Below are 19,566 nucleotides of genomic sequence, written 5' to 3' on the forward strand. Positions count from 1 at the left end.
CAGAAACCAGTCCATACCTTTCGCTCAGGGCCCTGGCCTGGCCCATCCTATTCCGCCACGGGATGAAGGGGGACCCCAAGGTATCCGACCTCCTCTCGAGGCTCATTCCCGGTATGTCCTATGGTAGGAGGAAGCAGCATGTTCACGTTTAGCAGCATCGCCCCCGCCTCTACCCGCAGGTCCCGGTAGAGAGTAAATGTACATTTTTAGACAGCTTGTAAAGATCGTCGGCGGCAGGAAAGCGGGGCAGGGAAACAATTTACCCTTTAAAAACAGAGATATTTAATTGCTGGTTTATATGTAAAGTCTAGACCAGAGCTGACCGATAAAAATATAATATGAGCTACATTGGTAATTTTAACTTCTCTACTAGTCAAACTTCAAAAAGCAGATCCTCATATTTAAAAAGTAGAAACAGGTGAAAATTAACGTATTTTACGTAACCCCAATATAGCCAAAATGTTGTTATTCAGCATGTAATCAATATAAATATTAATACAATTTTTGCATTTTTTAATGCTAAATCTTCAAAATCCAGTTTGTATTTTATGCTAACTGCACATCTCAATTCAGACTAGCCACATTTCAAGTGCTTAATTAGCCACATCTGGGTAGTGGCTACCTTACTGGAGAGCACATGCGTGGTTAATCATCATAGTCTCTGTTACTCTTCTCCAATGTGGACAGATACACAGAAAATGGAAAGCAGTTGCTAAAACCAGCCTAGCACGTTCTCAATGTTTGCCCTTCATCTATCCATTATATTCATTGAGTGTCTACTATATGCCAGGTTGCTTGCCACACACCTTCCCAATCTTTCCCTGAGCCATAGGAGATTAAATAAGTGCACTCACATTACATTTATTTTTGATTCTCCCTTGACTAAGATCTGTCACCCAGGGCCAGCAGCCTGTAGCTGTCTGCAAGGGTGATGCATAAAGTCAGATCCTGTACACTGCCCAGAGTAAAAAAAAATAAAGATCAAATGAATTCTCCCCCTCCCTGCCCCACCCCAACCCACAGAGGACCTAATAGTGCTCCTGCTTATGGTTTCAGCTGGAAAATTATTAATTTAAAGAAAGAGAGAAAAGACATGCTTTTCAGGGAGCTAATAATTAAACAGTCTCTCTCTCTTTCATGTCAGCCTCAGCTAAAACTGTCATCTGAGCTAGGACTTAGTTTCCCGAAAAGATAACCCTATTGATGATCAAAGGAAAAGACTCGTTCCATTAGCCAAGTTGCCTATACCGTGGCCTTCAAAATAAAGGGAGAAATGTATTTTAGAAGGATCTGAGTAACACACTTTACTCATAACATTTTGTATTATATTGCTTGTTGTCTGTTTCAACTTACCTTCTATCTGAGTACTTTATTTTAAGCACTACCAAAGTGGATGACATGTCTACAGAAAGAACAGAAGTTGCTGGCTGCTTCTGGCAAATGCATCTTCAAAAATAATGCTTTTGCACTGGAAATTAGGATGTGAACCCACATGAGAACACATTCAAGGTTGTGATATTCAAATCACAGCTTTTCTAATGTAAGGAGGACTAAATCCATCCAATTTGCTCATTCAGGACTAGGTCAGTCTTTAGAGGCAAAAGACTTTTATATCTCTCTTGGAGTTCTCTATGCTGCCTTTGGCATTGAAATTCAAAACATGCTTCATGAAGTGATGGAGAGAAAAGAAGACCTGGAACAAGGAATTATAGGTTTGAAACAAACAAGATCCCATGCCATTTCTTAATCCTGTAAAAGATATATAGTAGAATGAGAATGATCTTTAAATCAGTCACTTATTAGAATTCCACCATTTTCCCCATCGGACCCCTAAAGAGTGGCTAAACATACTACTAGGAAAAAAACCAAGAAGCTACAGGCACAACAAGTTTCTAATAATAATAATACCAAATTAGGTGTGTGTATGCATAGTTTTGAAAATAAAAGGGCATGAATTGCTACCATTACATGTTGTGAGTTTCTAGTGTTAGAGACTGTAAGATCCTTTCAAGTTCTATTATGAAGTAGACAGATGAGCTTGTAAACATTTCCCAAAGGGACTTTGCACATGGAATTAAATATCTGATATGTTTTTGTTGAAATGCTGAGTAGTTTATATATTTATTGAAGATACTATTCATGAAGCCAAATTAATTTTTATTCTTCTAACTCCCATTGATAATGCAATCAAGTTAGTGGACCAAAAATTTAAAAGTGGAAGAGACAAATGTTGTCACTATAAGAGGATAACATTGAATTGTCTTACAATGAGCAAGACGATATATAACCTTAAAATAAAACAGAAGGAAAAATACTGAAAAGCTATTCTTAAATAAAATTTAAAAAGAAAAGACCATTTCGTGCATAACATAAAAATTTAGACGCCATAAGAGAAAACATTCTTAAAATTAACAATATTAATTTTTTTATTCTGTATGACAAAAATTATCATAAGCAAAATAAGACAGCAAACTGGGATAAAGTATTTGCAATTCATCACAGACACAGCAATAATGTGTTATATATAAAAAGTTCCTGTAAATCAACAAGAAAAAAGATTAAGAGCACATTTAAAAATGGACAAAAAATAGGAAGAAACAATTCACACACACACAAAAAGTTAAGTCACTCTTAAATATTGGAAAAGATACAAATAATAAGACAACACAAATTTAACATCTTTACATCTAAAAGATGTGGCAACATCTTTTACCTAGCAAATAAAAAATTTTTAAAAATCTAATTACCCACTCTGTTGATAAATCTGCAAGGAAAGAATTACTCTCATACATTGAAACGAAGAATGTAAATTTGTACAGCATCTGTGGAGAACAATTTGATAAAATCTATCAGAATTACAACACACTGAAATTTATCCAACATATAATCTACATCATGGTTAAATTATACAAACTCAGAATGAAAGGAGTTTTAAGATATACTGTTAAGTGAAAAGAGCAAAGTACAAACCTAATATTTGTCTTAAAGTGGGGGAGGGGAGGCGGATAAAACTATACAAATTTGATTACGTAAGGTATGCATACCTTTAGAAAGACACACAAAAAACTCCCAACATAGTTGCCTCTAGGGATTGGGATACTGGAGACTTGGTGAGAAGAAGGCTTTTTTCCCTGTGTACCCTTTTGTACCTTTTGAGTACAAATCATATAAAATGTAATATTTATTCAAAAATAAACAATATTAAAATTTCACAAATTAAAGTACAAAGGAAAAAGAATTATTTTACTTCAAGACACAAATTTCCAGATCAAAATTTACTACATTTTTATGATTTTAGCTCTTCTTCTTAAGTTATTGAACCCAAATTAGTACATAGTTCAGTTTAATTGACATTTGCCTATAAGAGACATTAAGTTTTAATCCCTTAGTAAAGATTATGAAACTGTTTACTTTTATATAAACTATATAGTTGGCTTCAAAAAGATAACAGATCTCACCCTCGCCCAGAAATTAGGGGTCATGTCTATTTAATCACCTAAAAAAAGATCGTTAAAGAATTTTTTTTTACTGTTATAATAATGGTTCTTTGAATAATGAGATAATTTCTTGCATTTGTATTACACATCATGTATTTTGCTCTGCCTTCTCATTTGAATATCACTATTCCTTTTATACAGATAAGGAAATGAGAGCGTTACCTAGATAGAACGATGAGCTAGAAATCACACAGCTTGTATGCCAGGATTTGAACTCAGGTTTATCTGATCCCAGAGTCCATACTCTGTTCATTACACCACATTATCTTTGAAAAATAAACAAGTAAAACAATATTATAGTCTGATTATTATTCATCTTGAATGGAACTTGAAACTCTAGCCCTTGATTTAAAAGGCTAGTTTCTCCATTTCTTCTCATTGGAGGATTTATAAATTCATGCCATGATCTGCAATGGCTAGAAACTAAAATACAAGAGAGGTTGTTTTGAGGTTTTGACTTTGGAATACGCCAAAACCATCACTTACCATCTTTATTTCAAGGTGATGAGGGCAATATATATTACCAGTTGTAAACAGAACAAAGCTTGCAATCGGACCCAGGTTAAAGATCTGGCTCTATCACCATTATATACTAGCTGCATGACCTTGTAAATTTTGTTTAATGCTTCTAAGCCCTATTACCCTCATTTGTAAAATAGACATGATAAAATTACCTACCTCAATTAAGGTAACGTATATAAAGCATTTTGCTCAGTGCCTGGCACATAGCCAATGGTCAATAAATAGCACTACTGCTGTTGTTGCTGACGCTGTTGCTAGTAATAGTGATGGTGATGGTTGTAATGATGGTGATGGTGATAATGATGGTGGAGGGAATGGTGGTGGTAGTGGTGATGATGGTGGTGGTGGTAACGGTCATGGTGATGGTAGCAGTGGTGATGGTGGCTTGACTAATAAAAACAGGCCCAAATGATCAACATTGCAACTCTAGTCCTACCGTGGACATGCATGATTGATGAATCCAATACTATGCTGCTATGTAAAAGTAGGCTTATATAATTCTAGGAAGGGTTCCATACACAGGGGGAAGAAAAGTTATTGGGAAGGAGGTGATAAACAATAAAGAGTGTTCTCCTGGGTAGGAGTGGGGAATCTATATTTAGCTGTAGAAGATACCTTAAAGATCACTTAAGGCATCTTTCTGTTGAATGACTACACTGTTTGTGTTCCTACTTTCTCCCAGCCAGAAGTCAAGAACATTAGATTGAAAATACTTTAAGATTAACACCGAGTCTGTTTTCTAGTGGAAGTGAGAGATATGGGAAACTAATCAGACAAAGAGCATTTATTGAGTGTCTACCATGTATTAGGCTGTGTGTGAAGTGGTTTGGAGAGATAAGGTAGTTAAGTGCAGGGAACAAAGAAATATAGGAAAAGTAGAGTCCTCATTTCTGCTTTAAATACATACATACACCTCCCCTCCTAATACATGCAACCAAAAAAAAGCAAAACAAAGAAACAATAACAATCAAGGGCTTTTCTGTGCATTTTACTTAATTAGTAGGATAATTTCATCATAATTTCATTCAATTGCTCAGTTGTCTTTGTAATTCAGATAGGAAATAACACTGGAAGACAGTGAATCCAAGAGCACTGTGATTATGTGGCTCATACCTGCAAACATTTATTAAATATGTACCTTGTCAAAAGATGTATATGCATTTAGAGGCTTTTTCTCATGAGTGTATATCTTGCTTCCACTTTTAGGACAAGGATTTAATTATACCTATGGTGTCTTTAATATTTTCCAATACATGGTATTGGACTCTCCCCATATTGACACACAAATACTCTTATGATGACTGCAGCATTATTTGACAATTCCCGGGTAAAAGAATAATTCAGTGTTGGTTGCCAAATCATCCCTCCTTAGTGGCTGGAAAGGGAGCGGCTCCTTGGAATGGTGTGGCAATACCATATGTTGTTGTCATTGTTGTTGAATACCACATGGTTTTATGGAGGAAAGAAGAAACAATAAGCTGGTGAACTTGGGAGAAGCTGTTCAAACTGCACTAAAATATGGCCTCCACTTTGCACTTTGGGGCTGTAGCCTCAAAAAGCTCAATTATAAAAGTTGTTTTTATCTGTCTTCTTTCTGGAAAGACCTTCCCTATCATGTCTTCATCTACAAAGACAGCCTCCACTTAGATCTAGATCCAGTTCATTCCCTTCTCCCCCAGAAAACCACTCCTGTCCACAATACCTAGTCATCATAGTTTCAGCAAATATGCAACTCACTGGGCTTTTGGCATAGGTTAAACACTACATTGATATGTTTTACCTCTTATCATGACTACGTTCTGTTTTCCCAACTAGATTGCACATTATTTTTTTTTCAAACAACCATTCATTTATTCAACAAATATTCATTAGTCACTGCCTTGGACTGAGTGTCCCCCCAAAACTTGAACCCCACTGTGACAGTGTCAAGAGGGTGGGAAGTCCTATTATGGTAATTGAAAGGTGGGGCCTTAAAGAGGAGATTAGATTGTAGGACCGTGCAGTAGTGAATGGATGAAAAATGGTGGTCAGGGGTGTGGTTCTGAGGGCTTTAAAAGAAGAGCACATGAGAGATCAGTCTCTCTGTTCTGCCATTTTCCACCCTGAGACCCCTGGGTCACTGTCACCACCACCAAGCCCTTCACCAGATCTGTTCCCCAGACTTTGGACTTCCCAGACTCTGAAACTGTAAGTAACAAATATTGTTTCCTTATAAATTGCCCAGTTTCAGGTAATCTTCTATAAGCAGCAGAAACGGACTGATACAGTCACTTTCTAAGGATGTTAGCCATGGTAGTAGTACTTAGAAGAGACATATACATAAATACAACATGCTCTCTGCTTTTAAGGCTTTTAATCCTCGTGATAATGGCATAATCTTAACTGCTAACAGTCTCTCTGTTCCTATTCTGTCACTCTCTCCAATCCTTTCTTCACTACCCAGAGGGATCATCTAAAAATGCAAATCTGACTGTCAGTTTATGATTAAAATGTTTTGGTAGCATCTTGTGTATTTTACCATAATAATAACAAAAATAAAAACCCTTTGGTAGTTTCCCAGTGCTCTAAACTCCTTAACATGCCATATTCTCTCTCATCTTTGGGTCTTAGTATGTATTACCCACTCTGCCAAAAATATTTTTTGATCTAGCCATCTCTTACTCTAACACTAGCTCACTCCTACAGTTCTCAGCTAAAATATCAATACAAAAAGAAAAAAAAAAAACTTCCTCCCAGAACGCTTTCTTTCTTGATGCTACCAGGTAGGTTAGGTGCCATTTCTCTGTGCTACCACATACTTCTGAGATCATTTTTTCCCCACTGTATTGTAACTACCATTTTAATTGATTGTTTTCCTCTCTGAACTGTAAACTCTATGTGAAGAGGAAAAATTGCATACCAAGCATCTACTACAATGTCTGGCACATGGTAAGTTCTCAATAAATAGCGACTAACTGACTGATGAGTGAATAAATAAATACACGCATAGGTGAAATAGCTACTCAAATTCAGCTCAGAAGATTTTACTTTGTTTGAGGAAGAAGCAAGTGCTTTCCATCATTTATAAAATGGCATAAAAGCTAATCAATTCCTAATCACCTTTCCAATTCAATACCAAATGGGGCAGAGATCCTAGATGGCAATGAAGTTGGCATGGCTGGTTATCAGACTTCGAGCTGTGGGAGGGTGGTTGCTCTGACGATCTTCAAGCTTATTAAATATTATAAGCCTATAGTGCACAGGAAAAACCCTGATTTAAGTGCATTTAAGATTTGTAGGCTCCAACTATCTGGTTTATATAGTTCTCTGCATTTTTTAGAATCCCAGAATACCAATGCTGGTAGAACCTTAGAGATTTTTTCTTTTTGTACTCATTGTTGTACAAAGAAGTTACACAGAAGGTACGTGATTTGTCAAAAGTCACGCAGCAAATTTGTGACAACCCTAAGTCTAGAAAACCGGAGTCTCTCCACATCCAGTGAAATGTTAGCATTTCATGACTCCCAAAGGTGTTGAACCCTTTCAAAAGTGTATGTATCAGTCACAGATAGTTTTGCAACATTTCCCATTATGTTAAATTTTTTAAATTTAGTCATTCAAAACATTATATATCCATTCATTCATTCACCTTTCCACCATAGTATTTATGGAATGTTACTACATACCTTGCACTACTAGCAGGTGCTACAGAAAACAGAAAGCTCTCTAATGCAAAATCCCTAGCCCTCATTTGATTTTTGTCACGAAATGGGGGAAACTGGATTTTTGCATGGTGCCAAAGTATCACTCTACAGATTTCTTACTATTTATAAAAAGGAAAGCATAGCTTTATATGGAGCAATCAAGCTGCCACCACTTTTAACCCAATGATCAATCTTAGTGCCCCTAATGGTGAGACAACTAGACATCATATGTGCCCCCAGTTGTGATGCTAACTGAAGTACCTATGAAGTATTTGGACCAAAACATTTAACCTGAGTCCAATGAGATTTAGGTCTAACTTCAAGTTATAGAAAAAACAAAGGATAGAAGAGCAAGCTAAACCATACCGCATGGAAGAAGTCAGACAATTCCAGGACGTCCGACATTTTATGGGGTAATTCCCTATTTCCTCCAACAAGATGACTTCATGAGGCAAATAAAAATAAAGTGAGGACTAGAGACTTAAGAGACAAAATCAAACACTACGTGTGGTTCTTGATTGGATCCCGCTTTGAACAAACCAACCATAACAGATACTTTTGAGAAACAGGGAAATTTGAATACGGACCAAGTATTTTTTTTTTTTTTTTTAAAGATGACCGGTAAGGGGATCTTAACCCTTGACTTGGTGTTGTCAGCACCACGCCCAGCCAGTGAGCGAACCGGCCATCCCTATATGGGATCCGAACCCGGGGCCTTGGTGCCATCAGCACCGCACTCTCCCGAGTGAGCCACTGGGCCGGCCCACGGACCAAGTATTAAATGATATTGAGGAATCACTGTTAATTTTGTTAGATGTGATAATGGCATCATGGTTATATAGGAAAAAAGTCTTTTTTTTAAAAAAAGAGGTGCATTCTTAAGTAATTAAGGGTGAAACGTCATGATGTTTTAATGTACTTTAAGTAAATTCAAAAATAAGGGGAAAAGATGAAATAAATAGGACAAAAGGTTAACAACTGTTAAATTTTAGCGATAGATATATGGGGGCTCCTTACGTTATTTTCTTTGTTTTCTATTTTTTTGAAATTTCCATCATAAAAAGAAAAAGGAGAAAGTGAAAATACTATTCAACCAAAAAAAAAAAAATGTTGAACAATGGTAAAAGTTGGTGTATGCTCAGTTCCCAGTGTCCAGAAAGCAATACAGAACAAAAGCTTTCTAGCAGTCTAGAGAAAAAACATCTCTTGGCCAGAGGTGGGCAAGGAACACTTCTTGGAAGAGGTGGTACATGGATGAGTGAAACTGAACTGTGCAGAATCAAGACAGTCGCCCATTTAAAAACACACTCTCCTCCTACTGTGGGCAGGAGGGGCGCTGGCAAATATAACCCTCAGAGATGCCAGGCCTCATTGCCTAATTAGAAATTAAAAGTTCACTCGCTGTTGGTCTATGGGTGAACCCAGAGCCTAATCCCCCACTGCGTCTGGCCGTAAGCTCCTAGTTGAATAATCAAAGCTAATTACAAACACAAAGGGATGCTCATTTGCAAAGAAATGACCCCAGCTACTTGTTGCACCCGTTGAGGGTCAACTCAGTCCAACCCAATTAGTACTTTCCCAAGAGATTCCTGTGACCCATCACAACAGCAGGCTCCAGTTCCAACCCCAGCAAAACCACCCAGAAGCCTTTGACAGCAGAGGACCATGTGTTCTCTCAAGCGCAATGCTGACGATTTTTACCTAGCCCTTATCCCTAAAGAACAAATTCACTGAGTCCACATCAAACAAAACAAAAGCCAAATGGATGAAGTTGCCATTTATACGCTCTGACTAATGCAGCTCCTGATTTCCCTTCCAAATTAAATGCATTTCACTTAGTACATTTTCCACAGACGTTATTCATCTGCTCAATTAATGAGTTTGCTGTGAAAGCGTACTTTGGCAGCAATATGAAACAAAAGCACCTTAACGCGACTGCAGCCTTGCTTTCCCTTCTCCCTCCGTCTTGGCCTCTCTCCCTCCCCAGGGCAAATGCCTCACTGATGGGAGGACGGGAAAGCTCGAGTCTGCAGAGGGTTCTCTTCTGTGTCACTACACTACATTAGGAATAAAACCTTCCACTTAAACACTTAAATGAAAACATCGAGAAACTAATTTACTATTTGCAATCACATGATTTAAGCCAGAGCTGCCTTAATTTCCTCCCCATTTTCCTTCATATTCAATGTGAGCGCACCCTAGATTGGTCTATGAAAAGGCTGTCTTCGAATCACAACACTTAAGAACTCTTTCATTTTCTTTTTGATTAAATAATTGAAATTCCTGTCAGGGCCTGCACTTTACTGATGCACAGATTTGGTGTGTGAGGATAAAGACCACTTTTTGTTTGCTGCCTGGGTCTTAAAAGCCAGCGGGCTTTACTGCACTGAGAGGCTGATAAAATGGACCCACGCTATTCACCCATTTTGCGGAAACTTCCTGCGCCCATTAAGTGATTGTTTGAGACAAATTATAGGAAGTGTGTCCTCGCAATTAGCCATCCTTGTTCATCTGGAGGCTTCTGCCTGCTGAAAAGAGCTCAGCTACTCCAATGCCAACGTCGCTTATTAGGAAAACAAAGCTAAAAACCCACATGCACATATACATACAAATGCAAGGTATGCAAATGCCAAAAAGAACTAATAAGCCACAGAAAACCTAATTTGCTTCAACTAAAAAATTTATAGTTGTTTACATTCCATCATGGGCCATGGTAAGAAAACTCCAGGTGAGTATTATGGCACAGTGTGGCCACGGGCTTCTGAGCTCCTTGTAGCTGAGGTAGGTGGATCCTGAAGGAAGGCGGGAGAGACCCTCACTTAGAAGAAAAACTAAACTACTCCTTCTCCAATCCCATCACCAGATAGCAGTGATTGAATTGTACAACAGGAGTATTTATGTGGCTCTGCCTTTTGACACTGGTCTCTGTAACCCATGTGCAGTCTTAGAATGTTTGTCTGTGTTTAAATACAAATCACATGTCCTCTTATACGAGGCTGATCATCAGGCACACCAGGAGATACGTCCTAGCTCTGTACCTAGCTGTGTGCCCTTGGGTATATTATCTGTAATCTCTCAGAGACTCAGTCTCATCTGTAAAACGGGAACATAAATAAATGGCCCCGACCTCCTCACAGGATGATCAGGAGCTTTAAATGAGACAACGCACGGAAAGTGTTTATGCTTAATAAAAATTAGGCAGTACTGCTGTGTGCTCATGCACCTTTATATGTGTATCTACATAGGATCCTGTCCACATTCTCTCAAATAGTGTACTTGCAGAGCATGGTCTTGTCCACATTCTCCCCATTAAAACATAAACAATCAAACAAAAACCTATGTGTGGATACAGGAGGAGAGCCATATGTATATAGATATTTGCACGTACGTATACATACATACACGCACATGCACATAATTGTATAGCATGAAAGGGCCTTAAAAGATATCTGGTCCAACCTCCACCTAAAGTCTGCCTCCCATCTAAAACATCCAAGACAGTTCAACATCTTCCTTACATGAAGCTTCAATTTACTTCTATGTAACCTCTAATACTGATCCCTGATCTGATCTCTGGAATCATATAGAAGAAAACTCACTGCCACAGAGAAGCCTTTCCAATATTAAAATACAAAAACAAAAGAAAAACAAAATAGCTCTATTGTCTTCTCTGAGCATTCTTTTTCTCAGAATAAATATCCGTGAACCTGCAACTGTTCTTCATAACACATCTTTTAAGTCCTCTAATCAACATGGATCTTTGAACTTTTTAAGAGTGCCTGCCTTTAACTGAACACAATAGTCCAAGTGTGGTCTGAAAAATGCTGGATAGAAACACATATCATATTCATTCATTGATTAACAAATCCAACATTTACTGACAACAGAAAGTAAGTTAGTCACATACATGGCACACATATTAAATAGAATAATAAATGTTATGTATAAAAGATTACCGCTTGATTGAGCATGTTGAAGATTATCTATGGAAGAGCATTAATTCCAAGGAAGTGGCTCCCATTTTAACCATGCTTCCTGGGATTCTTTAACCTGTTTTCAGTTGCTATGGGCTCAGGTTACATGAATTTATTTTTAGCCTTAACCTAAAGAATAAAAGGAGATACATCTCCCTCCAAAAGTTGCTTCACACTTCTCAGTGCCAAACAGAAAGATCTTGGTATTAGCCACTGTTTTGCACTGTCACCAAGTTGCCCTTCTTGGCAGCAGCTCTAGTGACTGAGAATAAATTCCATAGTGAATGAAGAAAACCGAATGAGTTATCAAGGTCAGACTTGCGAGTGTGCAGCACTCAGCCGTGGGAGGAGAGTCGGGAAGAGCACGTTTATAAGCAGGCGTTTGTGTGAAGGAGACAGTTTGGACAGCCCTGGCAGGAGGCAGAGGAGCACTTCCTAACGTCAGCCACCAGGAACAATGCAGACACAGCCCTGCTTGGAGGCCAAAGGACAGATATAACATCTTTCAAAGGTCCCAGCCAGCCAAGTTAGGACAAGGATCCTGGCCTTCTTATTTTCACATTCAGGATTTTGGTGGCCCCGGAGAGCTACCAGAACAGTCTTCCAGCCTTGGACTTCCAAACTCCTACCAGAGCCCCTGTTTCCCCTGCCATGCTCCTGCCTCTTCCTTGTGCTCTTTCTTGGGTATAATTTCTCAGTGTTGGAATCATTTTATTTCCATTTCCAAGTCTGCTGTGCAGCTCAGGAATTAAGAGATATTAGCCATGCAAACCTGCTACCCTGAATTCCCAGGGACACCTGCTTTGGGCAGAGTGGGAAGAGTAATTTTGGAGAGTTAGAGCCCGAACAACCAAGAGGAAAAAAACAAGCAAGGTCGCTTTTACTGAGGCCATGGGAGGATATGCTTCTGGCCTTTTCTATTTTGAACAGAGATGACTCTGACTTGTCTAATGAATAGATCCATGGGTGAAAAGCAAAAGATCTGGGTTTGGGTCCTAAAGCCATTTCTGCCTTACAAGGTGACCTCTTCCTGGAGCTCAGTTTCCCTATGTGAGAAATGAACTTAGCCTCCCCAGGCTGCTAAGGAGCTACCATGACTGGTGGGTGAAAGGGTACTTTGGGTATTTTCAAGCACTTCATGATTTACAAGTGAGATGTAGAAAAATCAGGCAAAGCAAGATGATGTCAGTTGAATCAAAGAGCCAGGAGTTGCACTCAGAGAAACGTGGCTCAGACTACCCCATGGTGCACAATAAATACCAGTCCTCATCTACCACCCGAGCCAGGGAGAATCCAGACTGCATCTAAATTGTTTTCTGATTTTCTTCCATCTGTGATAACTTCAGTGCTCTGTACCTGGAGGCAGACAAATGAGCTTGATCCAGAGTTTCCAAATGCTGGTCTAAGGACCAATGCTGACACTTGACAAAGTTTTTATTCGTTAAATGAGAGCGATAAGGACACTGTGATGAATCTTTCAGAGTTCAGTTTATTTTACTTGAAGAGCCATCTTTTATCCCAAGATTCTGTCATTGGAATGTTAAGTTCCAAGAGGACAAGAACTTTGATGTTCTTGTGCTCTGTTTTTTCACCAACACCCAGAAGATATCTGTTCATAATTGGCACTTGATAAATATTTGTTGAGGCTGGCTGGTTAACTCAGCTGGTTAGAGCGTGGTGTTATAACACCAAGTTCAAGGGTTTGGAACCCCTCACCAGCCAGCTGCCAAAAAAAAAAAAAATTTTTTTTTTTAATATATGAGGGAATGAGTTATTTCCTTTCTATTTTCCTAGTATTAAAATATCCTTTCTTCAATGAAATGGTGTTTATAATAAGTGGCAGGGGGGTTAATGCTTTTTTTCCTTGGAAAAATCAAAGTACATAATCATTTTGATAAGGTTTGTTGATCTGTAATGTATAAGTTTGGGTATATCTGGACCAAATGATCCATTCATTAAAGTCCATTCAATCTTACGACCCCTCAGACACTGAGTGGGAATGTGTTCAAAGCTTTTTAGTCAAATCATAGCAGAGATGTTTCCCTTCTGAGGGCTTGGAAGCAGAGAGAGCTGGGTGAAGACACTGGAAAACACATATTAGCCATACAACCTTGGGCAAGTCACTAAAGCCTATTTTCTCTTCTGTAAAATTGGGATAATCCTACCTTATAGGATTATGGTGGCTTTAAAAGAATAATATAGGAAAGCACATGGGTCTGGAACACAGTTGGTGTATGATATAGATACTTTTTATTTCTTTGCTAATTGACAAACTGTACCATTTGTGTTCTTCCAGCACTGTGAAGGAAGGACATTGGAAGTTGTCCCATGGCCTGGCTGCCTAAAGATTTTCTTAACCTTCTCCAGGAAAGATGTTCCCCCTTCTAGGCTGGTACCTGGATCCAAGAAACCCCTTAAACACAGCAAGAGCAAAATTTGTTTTTAAACTGCCAGCATGAGAGGAAACTGGAGCCAATACTGATGCAATGAGATGAGAAAAATATGTGAGTCTTTTTTTTTTAAGCTAGACATATTTTATTTAAAAGATTGTCCTTTATTATATGTTTTTGGTATTAAAGCTTTTTATTCTGTTATTAAATGATGGTGATAGTAGATGATATTTGTTTCTTCCAAAGTCTGGAATTAACAAAATTTAAGGTTTCCAAAATAAAAAACTGAGAATCTATCTACACTCCTGTTTCAAATTGACCTAAGATAACTCAGTCATATACAATTATTGGGTTCTTTTTGATAGATATTGGTAACCTCCAATAGTTGAGATAGGAAAAGAATCTAGGTTTCTTCCCCCATAACTTCACCATCAGGTTGAACACTACAGTGAAAAAGGCATGGATTAAATTCAGCCACACACACAAACATTAGCAATTAAATGTAAAAACAGTCATACAGCCAGTTCTGTGAACTCAATGAAGTTGAAGTTCTCTGTCCTTTTCCAAGGTGTCCAAACCTTGGCACTATTGGCATTTGAGGTGGCCCATTGCTTATTGTCTTGTGCATCGTAGGATGTTTAGCAGCACCTCTGGTCTCTACCCACTAGATGCCAGTAGCACTCACACACATATGCACATTCAGCTATGACCACCAAAAATGTCTCCAGACATTGCAAATGTCCCTGGAAGGACTGGAGGAGTGGGGGTGGGGGGAAGGTACAAAATTGTTCCCAGTTGAGAGCTCCTCACTTCAACAAGCATCTTGCTTCACCCACAATGTATTCAAGTCATTTCTTTCTTTTTTTTTTTTTTAGAAACAGATATTTATTTTCCGTCAACCTTATTCCCATGTTGCTTAAGAGCTTATGGAAGAACAGCTTAAGACCACTCAGTGGTTGTTCCTACCCATTCAGTGGCCTGAGCAATGGGAGGTGCAGACCAGTCTTCAGTAGCAGGCTAGCTCTCCAGTCTTCAGTAGGGAACTGCTGAATAGACACAGAGGGCATCTGTACACCTTCAGACCAGTCTGCAACCTCAGGTTGAGCAGCAGTAAACTCAGGAGCTGGAGTAGTCCATTCACCCTGAAATTCTTCCTTGGTCACAGCTTTTTCAGCAGCAGCCTGCTCTTCCTTTTCAATCTCTTCAGGATCTCTGTAGATGTAGAGATCGGGCATGACCTCCCACAGGTGTTCACAGGAGATGGTGCCATGCAAACGCAGAACTTCTAGGGCCAGCATCCACCACATCAGACCCACTGAGTGAGCTCCCTTGTTGTTGCATAGGATGGCAATGTCCACAGAGCGCAGAGGAGGATCTGTGTTGCACAGAGCAATAGTAGGCAGGTTAATGTAAGAGGCCTCTGTGAGAGGTTGGTGGTCAGCCATGGGGTCAGTAACCACCAGAAGATGTGGCTCCCAGAAGGCTGCCTGGGTCTGGTTAGTGAAGGTTGCAGGAGTGAAGTAGCCAGCAATAGGACTGGCTCCTGTGGCAGCAGCAAATTTCAGTACAGCCCGCTGGCCAGTATTCCTGGAAGATATGACACTGACATCAGCAGGGTTTTCAATGGCAACGATGGCACGAGCTGCCAGCAGAAGCTTCTCCCAGGTCCTCTTCAGATTTATGGTGTAGATGCCACCACTTTTCCTTTTGTAGATGTTCTGTTCCATTTGGAAGTCAAGGTTGATGCCACCTAAGTGGGTTTCTGCTGCAAGGATTTGAGGACATCCTCTTCCTTCATCTGCAGGACATCAAGGGCTCCAGACATTGTGCAAAGTTCCCTTTAAGTTACAATGGGAATCCAGAACAATGCCGTATGGACCCCTCTCTGTGCAGCGCGGAGAACTCAAATCATTTCTTAATCAGAGGCAGGCAACCAAATCCTGGTAAGCTTCCCAAAACAGGACCAGGCAAAATTCTAGGTCTAGGGTACTGTTCTGAGGGGTTTAGGCTACTGGGCATACTTAAAGCACATTCCCCGTTCATTCATGAGAGAAAGTACCTCATCAATACTTCTGACCAATTCATACATCTTGAACACCACTCATTTCACCAGTGAAAAATCCTTTCTAACACTCGTTGTGCACATTAACAAAACTCTGGTATTAATAGGAAATAAAGATCATTAAAGTGCCTGTAGTAGCCACTTCAAGAGTATGAATTCTTTTATTAGATACATTCAAATGTTAAATAACCAACCCTGAAGTGTGAGAAATATACCACACTTTTCATACAGAAGTAATTTTAAATAAAGGCAATATGGTAGCTCTGTATAATAGCTATTTAGCAATTCCAAACCTTCATGTTATTATTATTTTGGAGATGCTATTGATCCATGAAGTCCAAAAGGCTGAAAACCACTGCCCCACATCAAACTGCTTTTTTTGTGAAAGGCTGTTCAGGGTGGGAAAAAGTCACTCCAAAGAGGCCCTTCCGCTCAGACTGTTCCTGCATGTGATTTGAAGCCAAATTTTAATGAAAGCATGTCCCCAGCCACTTTTCCCAACTGACAGGCTGGTTTAGAACAGAAGTCAGCCTAGAGTCTGTCTTGGGGGTGAATTGCATGCTTGCCAAGCAGACTTTGTTTCTCAGCGAGTTTGTGTGTATAAGAATGCACAAGTTGCAATTAATTCCCAGCGAAGTCACTCCTCAAGTTAATTAGAAATGCAAAGTGTGAGTCTAAATGTTATGAGATTATAAAATGGCTTAATAATGGGAACAATGAGATTGAAGCATATGCATTCTGGCCATGTAAATATTTCATAACGGTGCCAATCTGATTTCATTTGCCTAATCATGCCATTGATATGCAGCCACCAGCCTGCAAATAGAAAGGCTGAATTGCAGCAGATCATCCTTCTAATGTCATAATTATTAATATTGAAGGGAAATGGAGCTGCTACACTCCGATGGAAGCTGCGAGGGCTTTTGAATTGAGATGGGGATGGCACTGCTGGGCAAAGAGGAGGAAGGTGATATGCCAGCCCCAACATCCCCATTCTGCTTGCTGGCCAGAAGTATTTAGGTAATTAGGCAGCTCAACAAATTAAAGTGATGAGAATGCTGGAGAGAAGAGTTGTAGGGTATCAATTCCCAGCCCATCATCAAAATCATAATAAAACACACACACACAACTTGAGAAAAAGAAAGAGATGTCTTGTGGCAATGAAAGATTCTGTGCACGAGAGATCAGATCATGGCAGGGTGGAGGTGGGACTGAGTGCGGCAGCAGCCTCTCCCCACTGACTTCCTCTATTTGGTCAGCAAGCTCCATGTACTTTGTGCACAAATTCCTCTATCTGCATAGAATCTGACTTCCCCATTGACGTATGAGAACTGCTTTCCCTTCCTTTCCAATTGTACTGTTTTGGAACATTTCTTTTGTCATTAACTCATTCTGCCCATGTGTGTCTTGTCTCTTCACTTTGAGCATAAGGAATGTTTAGTCAGGTATTCTCCGTATTCCCCGTGGCATTTAGTATGGTGTCATAAACATGGTGGCTTGACTGATTCCAGTGGCAGTTGCACAAACTCTTCTAGATAGCATGAAGAACAGGATGCTGGACATAAATAAGACATAGGCTTGAGCTGTGTAACGTTGGGCAAGCCACCTACCCCCTCCAACTCTCAGTTTCCCCATTTGTAAAATGGGGATCATAATGCCTATCTCACAGTTTTGTTGTGGAGGATCATTTAAGAAAAAGAATGTGACATCACTATTTATTTAGTTATCCACCGTCTTATTTCAAAAAGGACCTGGAGCAGACAGAAAGCACTTAGTAAATTGTCAAATGCTATTGTAAATGTTTATAATGCACATTTTCAGCCTTAAGTTTCTCTGCTTCCTTTTGCTCCAAGCAGTCACTTTCTAGCCAAACAAGTTATTACCTAGAAGCAAACACTAGTTGAGTTTCCTTTTAAAGAATAATCTTGGGAGAGAATCAAGATGGTGGAATAGACAGTCCCCAGGATTATTCTCTCCCACAATTGACCGATTTACAACTACTAAAAAGCAAAGACTGACACCCTGGGGCCGCTAGAGCTCAGAGGAAGAGGAGGAGAGACCTACGGGATTCATGAAGGCAGGAAAAGCTGCAGTGAGAGAAAGAAGGCACCACTCCGAATGTTTCGAGCCCCAGACATTTCAAGGCTGGCCCTGGACAGCATACAGAGCAAGAGCTGGCAAAAACCACAGCTGTGCCCTTTGTGTGAAGTTGCTTGGAGACTGCAGGGAAGAGGAGCACCTTGGTGGCCCCCAGGCCAGCAAGACCACTGATAGGGTTCCTGTGGACCCACATACAAGTGAGGGGCCACAGACAACTGGAAAAAGGATCCACTAAAAGGCCAGTGAGTCATTGCAAGGGACCAGTGCATGGCCGACCCCCTAGGAAGTGTTTGGAGTATAGGGGGTGGGGAAAACAGGCCACCAGGGGAACACTGGGGCAAGGACAGCTGACCTGCCCCCCAATCAGTACAGGACCACTCAGTGGAGACTGGTCAGGAATAGAGAACTGAAGTGGTACAGTTTGCTGAAAAGACTGAGGCCCAGACCAGAGTTGCCATGCAGCCCAGGTGTACAGGATCTCACAAGACCCAGAAGTACATACAAGGTCAACAATTAAAACCTGAGCTGCATAAAAAGCCTTCCCCAGAGAATCAGCAGCAAAGCAGCAATTTAGCTCAACCACAGGGCTCAAGTGCTGATCCCCACAGAAAGTTCTCCCATTTTAGAAGTAACCAAAGCACAACAAATTAGTTCTGGTGCAGAGTTTAAATGGTGGGGGTAGCTAATAATCCAACGCAGAACTGAAAGAAAACACAAAACACCCACAGATCAGAGATAAAGTTCTGACATTAATCAGTAAAGGTCTAACACCACCAATGAACACCTATAAAACCTAAAAGAGCTGGAAACCCCCCAGGCTCCCAAGCAGAAGTGGGGCGGACCCCTGGGCCTCAGCCATGACCCCCACCTTCATCTCCCTTCCCCTCTCCCCATCCCCCTCCCACTGCTCTGCAACATCTTCAAATGTAAAAACTAATAATAATAATAAGTAAATTCTTTAAAAAAGAAAGATATTCAAACAATACAGATATTAATTGAAATATTTTTTAAAAAATTTTTAAAAAGAATCTTTATTTCCAGGACTTTTTGTCTATCAAATTCATAGATATTGGCATAGGATTATATTAAATACATTTTTATATGTTTTTAAAAAGTTGATTGAGCAAATTATTTAACTTTCTAAACCTCAGAATACTCATATGTAGAACAGTGATTAGTGTGAAGATTGTGATAACACATATAAAACATTTAGTATAGTACTCCATTTGCAGAAAGCTCTCTTTATATGTTAATCTATTATTATTACAATTACTACTTTTAATTTATTTTCTTTTTCTTAATATATAGCAAATAATACTATTATGTTAGTACCAGTTA

The 19,566-nt window shown here is 39.5% G+C and overlaps 1 pseudogene; it reads right to left on the reverse strand.

Annotated features, from left to right (window-relative positions):
* Positions 1-14,931: 14,931 nt before the first annotated feature.
* Positions 14,932-15,891, reverse strand: LOC103587693 (annotated as a pseudogene).
* Between the last annotated feature and the right edge of the window lie 3,675 nt (positions 15,892-19,566).

This window comes from Galeopterus variegatus, unplaced genomic scaffold (genome assembly GCF_000696425.1).
Source record: "Galeopterus variegatus unplaced genomic scaffold, G_variegatus-3.0.2 Scaffold478, whole genome shotgun sequence".
NCBI classification, from domain to species: Eukaryota; Metazoa; Chordata; class Mammalia; order Dermoptera; family Cynocephalidae; genus Galeopterus; species Galeopterus variegatus.